Below are 12674 nucleotides of genomic sequence, written 5' to 3' on the forward strand. Positions count from 1 at the left end.
TTTTTCCCTTAGCTAATATGTAGTTCCTTTCTTTGAGTCTTCTGATCAGTTTTAGCTTAAAGTTTATTTTGTTTGAGAATGACTGTGAGCCCTTCTTCCTTATAGAGCCCTAGTACATGAAGTACGGTTTTGCATTCCTCATTTTTTGTAGTCTGAATTTCTTTTTGGATTAGATGAGTTTCTTGAATGCAACAGACTGTTGGATTCTGTTTTTTGGTACAGTCTGCTAATCTGTGTCTTTTAATTGGGAACTTGAGGCCATTTACATTGAGAATTATTACTAAAAGATAGTGATTTATTCCTACCATTGCATTCTTTTTCTGATGATAACTCTTTTATGTTTCCTTTTTTGTTTAACTACTTTCCTTGCTTGAAGTACTCATTCCATCTGATTTTTTGGCTTTGTTTACTATATGTCTCTGTCTAGCATATTCTTGAATACTTTTTGGAGTCCTACTTTGGTGTTCATGTATCTTGAAAGGTATTCTTTGTCACAGAATGGCCTTATTTGTCCATCATTTTTGAAAAACAGTTTTGCAGGATGTATTAGTCTGGGTTGAAAGTTATTTACTTTCAGGGTTTGAAACACTTTATTCCAAGCTCTCTTGGCCTTTAAAGCTTGTGTTGAGAAGTTTGCTGTAATCCTGATAGGTTTACCTTTATACTGTACATGTTTTTTATTTTTTTCTTTTCTCTGACAGCTTTTAAGATCCTGTGTTTTTGTTGGACATCTGAAATTTTAACTAAGATGTATCATGATGAGTTTCTTTTTTCTTCTTATTTAGTTGGTGTTCTGTAAGCTGTGCTTATTTATATGTTGAAATCTTTCTTCATACTGGGAAAGTTTTCCGTTATGATTTCTATAAAGAGATTTTTTTTTTATTCCATCTATACTATTTTCTAATTTTTCTCTAATTCCATTTGGCTTTAGGTTAGTCATCTTACTGTCATCTAGTAGCTATTGGATGTTTTTTTTTGTGGTTTCTTACCATTTTTAAGGCTCCTTTGAGTAATTTGTCACCATTTTGTTAGGGATTTCAGAAACCATGTCCTCTCATTGGTCAATTTCTGCAATTTATGAATTATATACAGTTTTTTAAACTACACTATTTCTTTCTGACACCCTTCTGTGGAGCCTGTGTATTTGGTAATCTTGTCATTCATGTTTTGAACCATTGTAGTCAGCTATTCCAAGTTTTTCTCTCTCTTATATACACATTAGTCATTTTGTTTGCTTTTTCTATCACCATCTTTTGGCTCATATTCTATTTGAACTTACTGGGTTTATCACGTCTTTAATCATTTTATATAGCTCTGCTTCCTGGTGTTTGTTTTCCTGTCCTCTCCGCTGATGCCCCTTGAATTTTCTTTGGGAGATGGGAAAGCCTGGCGTAATTTTCCTTATATTCTTTTGCGTGTGACTGCCCTGCCCCAGGATTGAGGTCAAATAGGGTGAATAGGGATTGTCATTGATATGAGGGTTTTTTTAAAAAAAAAAAGTGGATTCCATCTTCATGGCTTTATTTTGCAGATATATTCACTCCATCCACTATTAAATTTAAATGAGTTTGATCTCACTGGGTTGAGGGCGAGAATTTCTACTGTTATAACCATCAACAGATCCAATCATATGTCACTTCTATGTACTAAACTTTTGTTTAACATTTTTACCCTTTATTAGTACCCTTTTGACTTTGCATTGCTGTTACTATTTGTTTGTGATATGGAAGAAACAGGAGAGGGAAAAGAAGGCGCAATGAGAGAAAGAAATATTAAGTCAGTAGGAGGAGAGGAAGACAGGGAGAAATAATAGTGGGTCAGTGACAGCGAAACTTTTAGAATGTTCAGTGATACAGAACACGTGTGGTGGCACATGTGCCATAGGTTTGCCACCACTGTGATAGGTGAAATAATTGGATAGGGGGTTGAACTCCATTGGAGATCTTTTATAGTTAGAGTGGAAGATTGGTGTTGGGGGTGTTAAGATATTTGTGGGAGTTGGGTAGGATGTAGTGGGGTTGTGATTCAGGATTGAGGAAAGCTGTGAAGTTTGATGAATCTGTTGATTTTATTTTTGATCAATATCTTTTGAATCCTCTAAACACAGATCTGCTAGGTGTTATTGAAAAATAACCATGAGTGGTAACATTCCAGTTAAAGCACTGGTCTGCTTCTCTTATTTAGAAATATAGATGGATAAATATATAAATGAAATATAGATGGATGGATGTCTCACATGAAAGGTAAAGAGGCAAAAGAAGATAGAAATAGGTAAAATTAAGAAGAGCAAAAAGCATAGAATAGGGAGGTCTGAAGGTTAATAAAAGAGGGAGAGGAAAGAAGAGTGGAGAATATAGGAAAAAACATTTGAATAAAAATGTTTAAATAGAAAAATACAAATTAAAAAATATAATATTTAGGGGCCAAGGATTTAACTCAGTGGCACTTCGCCTGCCTCACAAGTGCAAGGTCCTGAGTTCAATCCCTGGTAGCAAAAACAAAAATCAAAAATACAGTACTGAGGGCCTGGGGATTTAGTTTATGGGACCACACTTGCCTTGCCTTATGGCACAAAGCCCTAAGTTCAATCCCAAGTACAAAAAACAAAAAAAAAAAATTATAAACAATCCAAGTACAAAAAACAAAAAAGAAAAAAATTATACACACACACACACACACACACACACACACACACACAGATGTATTGATATAGAAACAATACTTGATAAAAAAGGAATGAGAGACGAGAAACAAACAAAAAAAAGATGAATACCCAGAACAGACAGTCCAACAAGCAATCTTTGTGTACCTCTATGCTGTACAGCCTGGATGTCCACACAGTTCCCTTCGTGCTTTAGTCTCAGTCTGTTTGCAGGCAGCCACACCAATTTCTTTCTGTAGGCTGTTTAACCAGTTGCTGGGATATTGTGTGGTACCAGTTTCTTTGAGTCTGGCTGTGTTTAGGACATGGTTAACTATAGTGTTTTGTTTCTGTACTGTGATACAACCACCACAATGAATTTGGGAAGAGGAGCCATGTGAAATAATTTTCTTGATACCAAGCTGTCCTTCAGTTCACCTTCTGCCAGTGTTCTGTCACTACTGCTTCAGTTGGTGCTAGAGGAACTTCTGTGTTCTTACCTCAGACATTTTTCTGCCTACTTTGTCACTGGAGGTCCTCTGCACAGATCCCAAACTGAGCTCTTTCTTAAGAGCTCCCTTTACAGACAGCAGGATCTGTTACAATCTTTGGGCTTGGTTAAGAACTGCTTCCCCTCAGTCATGGTGGTAATCGCTGTTTAGGATTTCCTGCTAACCCAGATTTTTCTAGTCTTTGTGGAAATGACAGGGAGGAGCTCATTCTCAACCAACTGTAGGTCTTGCTCCTTCCTCCGCATTTCCAGAGATGCAAACTGTGGGTCCCTGCCAGGGGATTCTGCCATTTGCCCTAGTCAACTTTGCTCTGCAGGGGGCGGGGGAGTCCCATCCCCATGGTGAGTACTGGACAGAATGCTGCTGGGACCCAGTGGTCCATGGTATTTCCGGGATAATGGCAAGGAGAAGGAGTCTAGTCTCTGCATTACTAGCTGGTTTCCTCAGGCTGTCAGGGCTGCTCTCGAAATCCAGGGAGACGGGTAAGAGTGGTGCTAACAATCCAGTTACTTGGTTTGATCTATGGATGACCTTCAGATTAATTTTCCATGTTTGAGCGTAACTGCCTCCCCTGTTTCAGAATACTTGGGTGTTCCGTGACGCTTTTCTGAATATCTGTTAGGACTGTTCCTCTAATCAGTCATGCCAAATCCCAGCATATGCTTTTGAAATTACCAAATTTCCTCCCAAAAAATTGTGTTAGTTTTTAGTCTTCTGATAAGTATGAGAAAGTTTCTGTGTTTTGTTTTTAGGTCACTGTATGGAGTCTACTCAGAAGAAATGCATTCTCCCACAAAAAAACACCCCAAAATTTGTAAAAAATATCACTAGAAACTTAGTAATACTAAGATTTATTTTGAAACTTGAAGAGGCTTCAAAAGTGGAAATATAAAGAAAGCAAAAAATAGATTTTTTTTCTTTAGTATTTTTTCACTAACTTTTGTTTGTCTTGAAGGTCGTACCTAGATTTTCCTTGGTACTTCTTCAAAAGTACTAGAAACAATAATTCTTGTATTCTTGAAAGATTTGTGATTTATAAGTAATATCATTATTTCATTACTGACATGGCTATTCCTATCTACAGGTAAAACAAATGTAAACTTGAAAATGTTTTGTGGCTTTTCTAAAATAGCACAGGTGAATTTCAGAATTAGCACTCAGATTCTAACCAGCTATACCACTGCTGTCTCCTTGCATCATCTTTATAATTAGTTTATAAGTAACTAAACCCAAACTAGGCACAACACTACATTTTTTATAATTTGGAAGTAATTACGTGAATGAGATCTATAAATTATAAATCTGAAGTTATTACCATTGTTCATATACTTCTGAGTATTTTTATTTTTTAAAAACTGCTACTAAAAAAATTATTGGTAAAGTTTTCTTACTTTGTTTCTACAATTTTTCAAGTTCCATTCATTGTTTCATGATTCAGTTGAGAAAATTGAGAGGCAGAGAGAAAAAAGTAAATCATATTTTATTTGCAGTTATTTCATTTATTAGCACCATTTCATCCATCTAAATCTCACATTTTACGAAACTTGCTTTTCAAAATTCAAGTTAGTAGAAACATTAAAGCGAAGCTATTTCAGAAATGTTAAAAAAAGTGCTTGCAGGTACTGTGGAAACTATAATGTGTCTCTTAATCCATTGGATCACTATTTAGAATTGGAGAGGTAGAAGTCAAGAACCAGTTATGAACAGTGTAGGTTATATAAGGAGAAAGTAACTTTACATTTATGTTGGGAATTTCTCTTAACTGTATCTGGATTGAATTTGTAGTTTGCTATCCTCTGTAGCAGGGAAATGGGAGTGTGCACTGTTCATCTTCATGAGTAGCCTACGAAACAAAGACACATTTAATATTGATAAAGTTAATTTCTTTCATAAATGAATATTTTTATACTGTTAAAATATGAATGAAAACATTTGCTTATAAAAGAATATCAAGCTATACACAACTTCTCTGCCAAAATTATACAGCAGTTTTAACAGGTGTAAGTATGAGGTCATTGTATGAATAAGAATGGTGCAGCAGTGTCCAAGTGTTTGTTAATGGTGTCATATTTTAGGCATTGCCACCCTTGAAATTTTTGAAGATTGCACATTAATTTGCACACATCTTCAGTAAAGCTGATTACAGTATATAAGAGGAACTATCGCTTGGGAAGTTTTATTTTATCCCATCAACTTTTAGCACCTGGCAAACATGATGAAGACAAACTGATGATTCTTTGGGGTCCTTTGTGGAAATGCCCCAGGGATCATGGGGAATTGTTTACCTTACAAACAAAGATGAGAGGGAGACAAGGAAACAAACAAGAAAACTCCTCTAGGAATTTGCTCATGTAGATATATTCCTAATTTCTTAATCTAAAATCTAAAACTATTTAAGATCATTTTATACTCACCTTTTTCATGTGTGCTATATATTATCAATACTACTAAAAAGGGAAAAAAACATTTTGAAAAGTAGTTGAAAATTAAACAGTAGGCTTTTTATTTCTTTGAAGTTGAGAACAGAGTTAAATTCTTTGAATTTTGGTTTAGGAAGGGAAGACAGATTGCGTAGATTGATGATATTTATTCCTGGCAGCATCCCTGCCAAGGGAAAGAATGAAATACTTTACCTTAACAATCTCTTCTGTTATCACATTCAGGGGGGAATAAAGTACCAGTCCTTGCATAAATGTGGATGCAGGGTGTGTGTGTGTGTGTGTGTTGAACTGGGTAATACTTTTATAAATGTATGACAGAGAAATTATAGGTGAGAAAAAACTAAGATCACTGATTAAAGGGAGAAGCAGCTCCCCCTAGGCTGTTAAGAAATAATAACTTCATATGCCACTTTGTGCTAACAGGAGCTGATGGCTCACCAGAGCATTCTTTATTGCTGATTAAGTAACATTATGAAAATACTGACTTGGTTATGTTAACTAAATGCCTTAGCGTTTAAAACTTCGAATGTCAAATAGTTTTAGCAGACATCTTTAACATTTCACATTACCTTTCTGGAATCACATTTCTAGTTCTTACTTGCTCTTATTTGAGGTTAATATAAAAATGGCAGTCTTTCATTTGTGGAGTTAGGTGTAGCCAAAAGCTTTTTTTTAATTATATCCATTCATGCTGTTATAGTGAAGGGCCTGTCAGCATTTCCATTATAAACCTCTATTTTCGGGGTTTTATAACATAACTATGAAACTTAGCCCTGGGCAAAAACTTGACATATAAGGCCTCATGAGATTCTACCTCCTTCCCACCCCCCTTTTTCATTTTTACTGATGTAAGGGTGAGTGATTTCAAAATGCCTTTTGGCATTTGCAAATATTGTTTGGAGTTTAAAAAGAAAACAAATTTTCAGGCTTTGTACCTGTTTGTTCTAACACTTAAGGGGAGTTGTGGACTTATGAATTTAAGCCAAATGGATATTGATCAACTGACATCCTATTTTGTGTTAAACAAGAGACTAGTTTCAAAGAAGTCTCAAGGTAGTTGAGAACTTGCCTAAAATGCTAAATGTTGAGATTAAGAAGTAGTTCAAAAGACGTGAATACCTTCATTTGAAATGCTTTGTGTTAAAAAGCAGCTCCTTAAAAGACAAAGTCTCTGTTTGCTGGCTTTAAAATATATGTTAAAATATACAAATTTTCTAATTCTTTTTACCCTTTCATATGAGAATAGAGGATCATCTATTTATTATATATCTGTTTTGGTATTTGAGAAGGTTGTATGTGACTGTGTGTGTTTGAAAGAGAAAAAGAGGCAGACAGAGAGAGAGAATATTTTTTATTTCCCTCAAAGTATATTTAATACTGTGATTTGGTATCATATTCTAAACAAATTTTTTTCTTTTCACTGGGAGAATTGGAAATAGCCTAGGAGAAGATTTCTTGAGGATTTACTAAATGTCAAATAATTTACAAGATATTTCAGCAAAAATAGAAAAATATTTGACAGCATGCAAGCTTTTTCTTCCATTTATTTATTTATTTATTTATTTATTTATTATTTATTTATTTTCAGTACTAGGGATCAAACTTGGGACCATGTGCTTGTGGGGCAGGCAGCAGAACCCTTGAGCTAAATCCCCGGCCCTTGCTTCCTTTTATTAATATTAATGGGTTATATCATAGTTATTTAAAATAGCTTACTATAAAAATATTAAACTGGATATGATTTTTAAAATGTTATTTCCATATTTTGATTTGCATATCCCAGTTTGCCCAAAATGTGTTGTTTCATTGTATAAAAATTGGTACCAACTTTGGGCAGTGTTCCAATAATTTATGTAGTGTAAGCTCCATCCATGTAAAATATATATTACCAGTTTTTATATGAGGAAACCAAGAAGATAGTTTGCTTACTAAGAATGATCATCTGCCATGCAAGCTTTGCCTTCAAGAAAGCATTGGTATCTCTAAGGAGATACAGTATAAATCTTAGTATTGTAGAAATATATAAAATGTAAATTTTATAAAAACAATGAGTTTGGGGGTCATTCATTATTTTTTATATCTTTCAACTGAGTATTTATGTGTATTCTGTAAATTAGTATTTTGACCACAGCTACTCCTTACCCAACTTGAATTTTGCATAATATCATTTCTTGTACATATTTTATAAGTTCATACAGTAGTATAAACTACTCACTATAATAGCTACAGTATTTTTTGAGTATTTTGCTAAAATTATCAACTTCAGCTATAGAAATTAGTATATGACTTATTCTGATAAATTTGCTCTGTAGCTATAAATTTTCATAAGTACAGTGACTTGTTTAAAATACTGCAAGAGAAAATTTGAATGTTTAAATCTTGGCTTTATTGGTGAAATGAGAATAGCACTTTTCTAAGTTACTTTGAAAATTAGATAAGATCATGAATATAAAGTGATAAATTCTGAATAAATGTTCGGTAATGCTGTCATTATCCTTACTCTTATTTTCACACAAACCTAATCATTTGTAGTACACTTTATATATGGTCTTCTTTTTAGAATGAATAGACTTTTCTTTTTCTTTCTTTTTGCAGTGTCTTTAGGGATCCACTCTGTCCTCCTCCTTCTCACAGCTGTCATTACCTGTGTTTTGAGAACAATCCTGAAGTTAACTTGTCTCTGCCTCCAGTGCTTTCTCTTCCCAGACCATCCTGTTTTCTTCAACAGCTTTATTGAGATATAATTTACATATCTTAAAAATTTTTGATAACTTAACTAAAATTCAAATACCATACAATTTATTGATGTTTAACATATTCACAGAGTTGTACAACCATCACATTTCAGGAAAATTTCATTTTCCCCAAAATTTTATATCCCTTAGTAGTCCCTTGTTTTTCTCCCCCTAACACCACATCCCTAACCACCACTCATCTACTTCCTGTTTCTATATATTTGTGTTCTGGATCTTCCATATAAAATGGAATTATATAATATGACTTCTTTCATGTAGAAGAATGTTTTCAAGGTTCACCTATATCTGTAGCATGTATCAGCATTCTGTCCCTTTTTGTTGCCAAATAATATTCCATTATTTTGGTATGCCACCTTTTATTTATCCATGCATCAGCTGAATGACATTGGGGTTGTTTTCACTTTTTTACTTAATGAGTGACATTACTATGAAGATATTCACATACAAGTTTTGTGGGGACATATGTTTTTACATCTCTCTGGTATGTACCTCAAATTGGAGCTTCTGGATCATATAGTAGCTATTTATATTTTTGAGGGAATACAAAAATGTTTCCAAGAACCTGCCCCATTTTACATTTCTACTTGTTGTATTGCTAATTTTTTTTTTTTTAACTGATGTGATCCTGGTGGATGTGAGGTGATATCTTACTGTGGTTTTGATGTTCTTTGATGGCTAATACTAGGCATATTTTCATATACTTGTTGACTGTTATATCTTCTTTAAAGAAATACCTATTCAGATTTTTTTTGTGTATTTTTGAATTGAGTTATTTATTTCTTTGTTATTAAGGGTTCTTTATCTTAAATACAAGTTCCACAGCAGACACATGATTTGCAATTATTCCATTCTGAGGATTCACTTTGTTGGTGTTGTCTTTTGTAGCACAAAATTTTTATAAAACCTTGTTTATTTTTCTTTTGTTGGTTATGCTCATTTAATATTTTTATCACATTTATTCTGTGCTTAAACAGCTTGATGACATCCTAATATATAAAGAAAAATAATATATTTCTCTCATGATCTTCAAAGCTGTCTACAATCTAGCTTTACTTTTACCTGCAAATTTTTCTTGTGATTTCTTCTTTACTTTAGTCAGGTTGAACAGTTAGTTTTCAAGAAATCTCCAAAGCTTTCTCACCTTTACTTATATTTTTCTGTCAAAATTGGTTGAGGATTCAGAGCAGCATAATAGAGCTGGATCTAAGAATTGAATAAGCTGATAAAATGTGAGAAGTACTACTTAGAAAAGGGTTAATCAAGGAATGAAAGTAATTGTTAAAAATCACAAGTCAAAAAAATCAATTCAGAAATGGTCAGCATTGGAATAGAGGTAGATGGCAGAGTATAGGCAAAGAAAGGGAAAAAAAATGAAGGGATATGAGAGGAATGGAAAGGTGATTTCAGAAGTTAGTAATAAGTAGGTGAAAGCTAGTGTTAGTAAGCAAGCATCGTAAGTGATTCCTGGCAGTACACTCTGGTGTACAGCAAGTTTGCTATTGAAGAAAGATAAAAGGGTAAGGGCTTTAGGAACCCAACACCTGTTTTAAATCATCCCTCTGCTTACTAGCAGTGTAGTCTTAGGAACTTATTTAACCTTTACTAAGTTTCAGCTGCATCTTTGTAAAATCCTCATAGGATTTCTTAGAGTATCTGCTTTGATTTCTATAATCCGGTAGTGTTCCTATATGGGACAATAAAAAAATTTATATATATATTTATATATATAAAAAACATTATGTTAGCTAGTAATATCAAGCCCCAGTAGGTATACCTAGTTAATTAATGGCTACTGTAGTGGTTAGCAGAGAGATTGTTGGATAGTACTGACTTACATGGTACACCTATCCAGAACATGCATTATAACAAACTCTTAATATATTTAATATATGCTGATTTTTCTGTATCTTTTTTTATTACTTTTATGTGAACAATATCCTTCACTGAAAGCTTCTCTGAAATACATGCTTGTCTGAATCTCTAGTCTTAATATCATTTGAACTTCCTTAACACTTTTAATCCTTTGATTTCCTTTATTGCGTTTTACTTTGTGTTGCACTTATTTTCTGCAGACATACGTAAGCAAACTGTATTCAGATTCAACTAATATTTGGGTCCCTGATGTGACAGCGGATATTATAGACATGAGATCAGTGATATAATCAATTGAAGTCTTTGTGGTATGCATTCCTATTTAGTATATGAAAGTTTGAGAAAAACAGAAAAGTATTTAAGCTGTTAATGTTTTAAAATTTATATTTTACTATTTTATTATTTAAGTCATCAGCATTACTTGATAATGATTTATACTTACTCCCAAATTTTACCTGCTTATGTAGCAGTTCTTCTCAGTAACTACACATGAAAATAGACAGTAGTATCTGTAAAGTCAGGGTATGGCTTGAATGTAGTGTCTAACTTTCATTTCTCTGTTTACTGTGTAAACATCCATGACCGGAAGGAACCTCCAGAGGATACCAGTAGGTTCAGTTTTCCCAATTAATTGAAAGGTTTTGGTATCGTTGAAAAGCAAAACTCATTGTGTCTGCTTTAGCTCAATTTTGTTTCCAGTTCAGTAGTAACCCTCAAACTAATCTCCTACTGAAATGTGGAAGTAGGCAGAAGAGGTGAAGTTTGGGGCTTTTGCTTTGCTTTTGGAAGATTTGAGAACAAGTTTGTAGAGATCAGGTCTACAGGAATAGTTTAAATATAAAAGTAGAGATTGAATTGGAATTGGATTGGGAGCAAAGTATTTAAAGAGGATACTGAGGAAATTGAGTAAAGGGAATAACTAATAAAATGATTTAAGAAAATTTCCCCAAACTGGCTGAAGATTATGTAGTGAAAGGATCTATTGAATGACTCCAGCACAATTTAAGAAAATAGACTCACAGCAGGACCTGTATGTGAAAGTCAGAGTACTGGGTACAAGGAAAAAAATACTATGCTTGCATAGATTTTTCTTCCATTTCTTAATAATCCTGAGCTTTGTTTTTGTTTTTGTATTTGATGTGCTTTAGTCTTGCCTTGCTCACTTCTACTCTAGGTCATGCTTAATATTTAATTTTAACTTCAACAATTACAAAATTTCAAAAGTAGGTGAATGGACCTTTATATTGGATTTTTTTTCTCACTGTTACTTCTATCCAAAAGTACAAAAATGTACCTTTTATGGTGTCTTTTCTGCTTCATAGTCATCGTCAAAGTTTGAAATTACCGACAATATGATTTTTCTGGGACAGAACCTAGAAAATCTGCCTTTTAATGATTACAGAGGAAAAAGGAGGAAGAAACTATGAAGAAAGGACATTATGAATGAGAAATGGGTTGAAGAACTTTGGAGAAAAAAGGGCAGGAACAAAGAAATATACTTTGTAGGGAAGCCATTTCATTCTTTTGAAAGTGGATCAGCTGAGCTGTTTAGGGAATAGAAGCAACATGATTACTTTCTGTACCAAGAACTGGAATATTTCTCTTTAGAAAATGGTAATAAATCAAAAACTGTTGAGGTGAGGTGATCGCTACTTTTCTCCATCTTATTTATGTCACGGTGGTTCCTTGTCTGAACCCTATGGTTCACTATAGGTTTTAGACCACCCAGATCTTTGAGGCTTTAGATGAAATTCAGCAATAAGCTTGTAGGAAAGCATTACTACTGTGCTCTTTCATGGCACCACACAGTGCAGTGTTTCTTAAACCAAAGACATGTTGTCATAATAAATATATTGAAGACTGATAAATCTCATTCGTGACAGGTTTGCTAAAGTTAAGTCTTCTCCAACTATGAAAAAGGTAAAAACTCCTGAAATTGTGACTTCCATAAGTGGACAAAATCTAAAGAAATTGGGATAAACTGGTATTGTGTTTTTTGGTTATACAATAGAAATATTCAGGGGAAATAAGTAAAATTGATACATTTACTTCCAATAAATGGAGTAATACAACACATTTCTAGATATATTTTTTTCAATGATATGATAGTGAGGGAAGAAAACCAGTGTCTTAATTATCCCCATAATTATTTGTTGATTGATAAAATCTCAAAAGGTGCTATAAATTGTGGGAAGAGTAAATTTATTATGGTTTTAAAATACTACTAGCTATCCTCACTATCTTATATTCCCCAAAGCTAGCGTCTTTAACATATTTCATAGCAAACACAATAGTGTTTTGTTTTATATTAGAATTTACTTTTACCATCACATTGGTTGTAAGGAATAGCCTCACCTTTCCCCATTTGCCTTGTGTGGAAGGGTGAGTAATTGCTCTTTTTCAAATTTTATTTATTTATATTTTAATAAAATTGAGAACAAATACAGAGTGA

At 33.5% G+C, this 12674-nt stretch overlaps 1 protein-coding gene across 2 annotated transcripts in view; it reads left to right on the plus strand.

Moving 5' to 3' along the window:
- Nucleotides 1-12674, plus strand: part of Mms22l (MMS22 like, DNA repair protein) — a 125229-nt gene that overhangs the window by 56617 nt on the left and 55938 nt on the right. The gene's annotated exons all lie outside the window — the stretch shown is intronic.

This window comes from Fukomys damarensis, unplaced genomic scaffold, assembly GCF_012274545.1.
Source record: "Fukomys damarensis isolate Sample0158 unplaced genomic scaffold, DMR_v1.0_HiC HiC_scaffold_14, whole genome shotgun sequence".
Lineage (NCBI taxonomy): Eukaryota > Metazoa > Chordata > Mammalia > Rodentia > Bathyergidae > Fukomys > Fukomys damarensis.